General features: G+C 33.6%; 1 protein-coding gene across 2 annotated transcripts in view; it reads left to right on the top strand.

The window, feature by feature from the left end:
• The first annotated feature begins 838 nt into the window (after positions 1 to 838).
• LOC110027810 (double-strand break repair protein MRE11) overlaps positions 839 to 6906 on the top strand; it is a 53034-nt gene continuing 46966 nt past the window's right edge. The window contains exon 1 of one of the 2 annotated variants that reach the window (XM_020729391.1): positions 839 to 1098. The gene's annotated coding sequence lies outside the window, so the exon portion shown is untranslated. The remainder of the gene's footprint in view (positions 1099 to 6906) is intronic. The other variant, XM_020729390.1, reaches the window with a different exon arrangement.

The following is a 6906-nucleotide window of genomic DNA, read 5'->3' as shown; positions in this document are numbered from 1 at the left end:
TTGAAATATGCAAAAAATATATATATATATATATATATATATATAAATTCCCTCTAATTGTTTTAAATTTGATTACCATTTGAAAATAACACAACTCTTTTGAAGTTCTTATTTATGAAAATTTAATGATAAAACATTGCTTTGAATGAGATAAAAATTTGATGCCTATGACTCATGGATTAGAGTTTGGTGATGCAATTAATTGTTGATGACCCTTGCAATATTAACAATCATTTTTTGCAATAGAAAGACATAAATCTGTTTGTAGATCATTTTTTTCATATGTTCTAATGATGCGTATATACACATTTAATACTTTCAAATATTTTAAGAACAAAATTTCTTAAAACTTTTAAGTGAAAAAAGATCTTGAATGGTACCCATGCACAACTCATAAACCTAAGAAATCATACATGCAATCAATTTGTAACGTGCATGTCTCAACTCAACCAAGACTTAAAGATGTAAATAAGACAAGTTGACACATAAACGGACTCAAGCTCAACTTAATAATGAGCCCATGAGTTGAGGTTGGTGAGAGTCGCTGAATAGTGATGTTATGTAATAAGAGTTCAAACATTTATTGATTATTCATTAGAGCTCATGATAAATATGAGAGCAGTTAAGAAAAATGAATCAAGCTAATTAAACATTTAAAAATGGTGATATTTACATATCTTACACCTAAGCTTCAATTTTTACATAAATGCTGCGTCACCTATGTTAGTTAAAAGTGATATTTATAATTTGACATGAAATATTCAAGTGCTATAATACTTGATATGTAAATAAATAAGAATTTAAGGATGCATATGTAAATGCCGTAAAATTACAACCATTTTATTTTTTTCCCAACGCCGTTCTCCACGCCTCTCCTGCCGGTCGCACTCTCACTCTCGCGTCGCTGTGCTGGACAGTGCTGCCGGCCACCCTATTGCCTCACTGCCGGTTGTCCTTTTGTGCAGGTCATTCCTGCAGGTACCCAACCTGCCCTCCAGCAGCGCTTTCCAACCCTAGTATTGCAGGTCGTCCTCTCGCCGTCCAGTTCTTCCATCCTCACAAGCCACACTGCACCCGCCAGCTTGTAGGGCTTTTCAGGTATGTTGATTGTTTTCATTCTATCGAAACTGAAACCAATAAGTTTTCTTTATTGTTTTAAATCACTGTAAACGTTTTCTGGTTATATTGATTGAAATTATTCATGGTCCAGAGGTAATCTATGACCATTTGATTATTGGATTTGTTTAGCTTTTGGTGATTGTTGCGTTATTATAGGTAATAACAACATTGAAATCGTGGTTTTAAATCGAGCCTATAAGAGAGTTCGAGCCGACCGTATGGAGCCGAACTTGAGCTTGTTGCGGCTTGGTCTCAATTCGACTTATTTTCTCTCCGAACTACCTCGCTCAAGTGTTTAATTGCTATACAGTGGTGGTATAAAAAATTAACATTGTACGACCAAGATAAAATAAAAATACAAGTAATCATTGTGATATTGGTTCTAAAATTATAACAAAAAAGGCAATGGCTTCTAAAATTGGCCCTAAACAATATTGATCTTAACTAACCTATCCTAATTTCTAATTTATTTAATTAATGAATACTATTCCTAATATCATTTGCGAGTAAATGCATTTTTCATACAAATCTAATTTTAAGCCAAAAAAAAGAAAGATAAAAAAAAACCCGAAAAGCACGCACATGCACACACACATACAATACTTGCTAAATTTGGCACAACCACAAATTTTCTAACCAAAGACATCAATGAAACTTATAGCATCCACTTCCTATTTCACATCACTCTCTTCTCTCAACCCTCATTGAGTTGCCTTCAAATGAAATAAAGACATAACCAAAATCCATTTTATCACTTCTTCATCTTTCACTAACAACTAATGGAAGAAATTAGGCAAGAAAAAACGCCTCTTAAACTTTTATTGTGAAATTTGTCAAATAAAATTTTTCATCATCTATGGCTCTTAATATAATCAAAATAATAAGAACACAAAAGATGTGAGAATAAATATTCTCGATACCCAAAGCGTGGAGGTTGTTGAAGCATTGAGTTGGAGCTTGTGGTTCTTATTGTGTAGGTGAAATTTTGTGTCAAGTTCCACTTTGTGTCAATCAAATTTGAGCTTTAGGTCTATAGGCTTCTTTGAGTGGAAAAGGTTGTGGGGAGGTTGACAGGCTTGGTCAAGTGGAAGAAGCTTTAGGGAGGTAAATGTGCTCAATCAAGCAGTAGCAAAAGGAAAAAAGACTCTTAAACATTTGTTGTAAAATTTGTAAAATAAAATTATCCATCATCTATGGCTCTCAATATAGTCAAAACAATAAGACACAAAAGGATGTAAGAACAAATATTCTCTATACCCAAAGAGTGGAGGTTGTTGAAGCATTGAGTTCAAGCTTGTGGTTCCGATTGCATAAGTTTATGTGAAACTTTGTGTCAATGGAACTTGAGCTTTGGGTTCATAGACTCAGCTAATTGGAAAAAGTTATCGGAAGGTTGAATGGCTCAGTCAAGTGGAAGAACTGCAAGGAGGTCAACGTGCTCAATCAAGCAGAAGCAAAAGGAAAAAAAGACTCTTAAACATTTATTGTGAAATTTGTAAAATAAAATTATCCATCATCTATGACTCTTAATATAATCAAAACCATAAGATCATAAAAGGATGCAAGAACAATTATTCTTTATACCCAAAGCAATGAGGTTTTTGAAGCATTGAGTTTGAGGTTGTGGTTCCTATTGCATCAGTGTAGGTGAAACTTTGTGTCAATGGAACTTGAGCTTTGAGAAGATACACTCAGTTGACTGGAAAAGGTTGTAGGGAGGTTGACGGGCTTGGTCAAGTGGAAGACGCTGTATGGAGGTCAATGTGCTTAATTAAGCAGAAGCAAAAGGAAAAAAGAAGACTCCTAATCATTTATTGTAAAATTTGTAAAATAAAATTATTCATCATCTATGGCTCTCAATATAATCAAAACAATAAGGACACAAAAGTTTGTAAGAACAAATGTTTTCTATACCCAAAGCATGGAGGTTGCTGAAGCATTTAGTTCGAGCTTGTGTTTCCTATTGCATCTGTGTATTTGAAACTGTGTCAATGGAACTTGAGCTTCGTGCCAACACGCTCGGTTGAGTGGAAAAGGTTGTAGGGAGGTTGACGGGCTTGGTCAAGTGGAAGAAACTGTCGGGAGTTCAACGAGATCAATCAAGCAGAAGCAGTTGCAAGAATCAAGAATTAGTGCTATTGTTGCTCACTAACTTGGGTGAAGGCAACATACCACCGAGCAACATAATATTGATTAAATATATTGGATCCATAAACCATACCAGCTTTGTTTCTTTGCCAATGACTCGGGCCTGCTCCAGCCTTCTTCGGTATGCTTTGAGGCTCATCTGAACAAGACAACATGCTTCTCACACTAAGTACACACTTCATGCACTGTCATTGTGAGATTGCTATACCAAGTGGATCCGCGAATCTTTGTGCTTCAAAGCATGCATTTAAACACATTGCTCATCACTCATTAGGCAAATTTATTTTATGCACTCTATTTTAGCAAATAATAAATAATCATCGCCAATGGATCCTTTAACAACCATTATGAATCAGGTAGTCATTCTTATAACTACAATTTTCACACTATAAAGTATTCTCCATGTACTTAAATTGTTCAACAACTTATTATCTATCCTAAAGTTAACTATACATTTCAAACACAATTTTTTTTTATTCTTCATATCTTGTTATTTAGAAAAAGAACACGAGGAGGATGATTAGACTTACTGTAGAAAAGGATAATTTGTCACGTTGAATAATCCAATGATAACGTAAGCTCCAAACACTTCTATATTATCTATTTTTAAGAAGGTCTAAATTTTAATGAAAAAAAATTGGCTTCAAAACCTATTTTTGTCGTTTATCCGTTTTGTTTTCAAAAATTAGGTTTTTGTTATTGTTTAAGGGGATAAATATTGAATAATTTTATTGTGTTGTCTATGAACTAACAAAAATCAAATAGACCCATTTTTTAATTGTGACATAATAATCTTTGTTCAATTTCTCTCATTCATAGTGACAACCGAGGACTATTCTCTAATTTTATTATCTATGGGATTTAATGTTTTATATTTCAATCAATAATTATATCTTGACATGGATATTTATCTAAAATAAAATATAATATGTGTACTATCTTTTTCATTGTTTTCAGTATCACAAACAATAAATTTGTTGGTCAACTTAAAATAATCAAATTTGACAATGCCAAAGTTTACTTTAACAATTCTCCCACTTCATATTAAAAAATAAAATTCATGTTTTGTTATCGATAGCATGCTTCAACCTCGAAATGGAACAAAAAGGCTGTAGACTACATCGCAATTGAATTTTGCAACAGTTGTGTGCGAAGCTAGCGCTGTGTGAAAGAAGTGTGCTGGTACAAGTACTCGAGGCGCACTTCAACGTTTCAAAGGGGTTGCGAAGTTGAAAGAATATTACATGTTTTGTCCTGATGCATTTAGACTTCATGTACAACACAAATAACTCGTATTCTGCTCGATCATTAAGTAGCCTGTGTTTGTTTCGTTTATTAAGCAAATGGGATAAATATGAATAAATTTTTTGAGCTCGATTTATAAACGAGCCGAACATGAGGAAGCTTCTGTTTGATCGTGTTTGGCTAGTTTTTGGTTGAATTAATTAAATAATATAAATATTATTATTTTAATATTTATATATTAATTTTTTAAAGATTGACATTGATTGTTTTAAAATAAAACTAAAATTTAAATTTAATTTAAGTAAAGTAAAATTAAAGTTAAAATTTTTTAGTATTATTAACTTAAAAAACAATTTACTTCACTCAAATATCTCAAAAATTAAAAATTTTTTAACACAAAAATATATTGTGAGAAAAAAACTAAAGGTGCAAAAAAAATATACGAGGTAGAATTTTGGAAGATTTATATGCATATCACTCAAATCTTATGTATTTATATATCTAATGCATAAACTTCATTTTTTACACATATACCACCTTATATAGGCATGAAAAAAGTCATTTCACATTTTAAAGTTAAAATAGTGGTATCTTTGTTATGATATCAAAAATTTGGTTGGAATATAAAAAAACAAAATTAAGATGTTAGATTTGTAAATACATAGTAATTGGGTGGTATGTATATAAAAATTACAGAAAACCAAAACTCTCGCAATAAGAACAAGAACATTACCTAAATGACAGAAAACCTAATCAAAATTTTGAAGTCTTGCAAAACCCTCAAATCTAAAAAAAACAGAAGATCTAACTGTTGTAATTGAAAAGAACTTTATAAATAGTAGAAATCGAGTATATATTCGATTTGAGAGTAGAAATGCAAAAAATCGTTGAATTTCTGTAAGAATCGAGTTGTAGGGCGTCAATCGACTCAGAGTATACACGGAAGGGAAATGAATAAATGTGTGCTTTTTGACGTCTATATGATATATTAAGTTTGACCGACGGATTTCTGACAGGGTTTGCACTCCAGCTGCATGTTCAACGTTGGTCTCCAATAGTACCCAACATTGCCATGCCCAAATACACATGTGATTTCTGTCACAAACTCTATAATACTTGTGACAAGTGTTGGAAGCTCCAAGAAAAATCAAAATATAAATCTTCGACCAAATCCTCCGCTGCTAAGGGTTTCACTAAAACCTCTGAATCCACGATCGTGCAACTGGCTCCCACTCGGAACATCCCGAAATCATCAGACTTTATTAAGAGTCAAATGGAACACTTAATTAAAATGCTTGGGTCTATTCAGTTCTCTTCCGACCCATCAACCTCTCTTGTTCATCAAGGTATCATGCCTATGACACTAACTGCTTTTGCTTCAACTAGTCAGTGGATTATTGATTTAGGTGCCACAGACCACATGACCGGATGTTCTCAAGCCATCTCAATATATTCTTTGTGCTTTGGGAGAGACTATTAAAATTGCCAATGACTTCTGTAATTCAATTGCGAGTAAATGGTCGATTATTCTAACAATCGGGCTGACTTTAGAATCTGTGTTACACGTACCTTTGCTTAAGTGTAATAACTTGTCAGTTAGCTAAACATCATCACATACCATATCCACCCCTCTTACACTCCTTCAACACCTTTTTCACTGATTCATAGTGACCTATAGGGACTCCCGAGCTACACCAATAAACGGTGGTTCCTTACTTTAATTGATGAACACACTTTGATGACTTGAATCATATCTTAAAAAACAAATCTGAAACTGTGGTCATCTTAGAAAAAATTACTTCTTCATTTTGACTCAATTCAAAACTTTAATTCAAATCCTTTAGACCGACAACGACTGTGAATTTTTCAACTCTATATTGAGAGAATTCTTGGTAAATAAGGGCATCCTTCATCATAACTCATATGCGGATACTCAACAAAATAAGATAACCAAGCGAAAAAACGACACATTCTCGAAGTTGCTCGTTCCGTTATGTTTCAATCTTATGGCCAGAGACAATTTTGGAATGATGCCGTACTTACCGCCACTTATTTCATCAATAGAGTCCTCAAAAAAATTCTTAACTTTCTGACTTCATTAGTCGTCTTGAACTTATATTTTTGTACCAATCGGTTCTTCTCCATCTTAGACCCCAAAATGTTTGGGTGCACAGCCTTTATTCGGAACTTTGCTGTAAACTTGATCCTCGTTCAATCAAATGTCTCTTCCTCGGATATTCTGCCACTCAGAAGGGCTATCGGTGCCTGAATTAGGGCTGTCAAAACGGCTCGTTGTTCGCGAACAGCTCGTGTTCGGCTCGTTAAGAAGATCGTGTTCGGCTCGTTAATTTTGTTCGATAAGTTAACGAGCCGAACACGAACTAAGATGTGTTC

This window comes from Phalaenopsis equestris, unplaced genomic scaffold, assembly GCF_001263595.1.
Source record: "Phalaenopsis equestris unplaced genomic scaffold, ASM126359v1 Scaffold000450, whole genome shotgun sequence".
In the NCBI taxonomy this organism is placed as follows: domain Eukaryota; kingdom Viridiplantae; phylum Streptophyta; class Magnoliopsida; order Asparagales; family Orchidaceae; genus Phalaenopsis; species Phalaenopsis equestris.
This window is presented reverse-complemented; position numbering and strand designations above follow the sequence as displayed.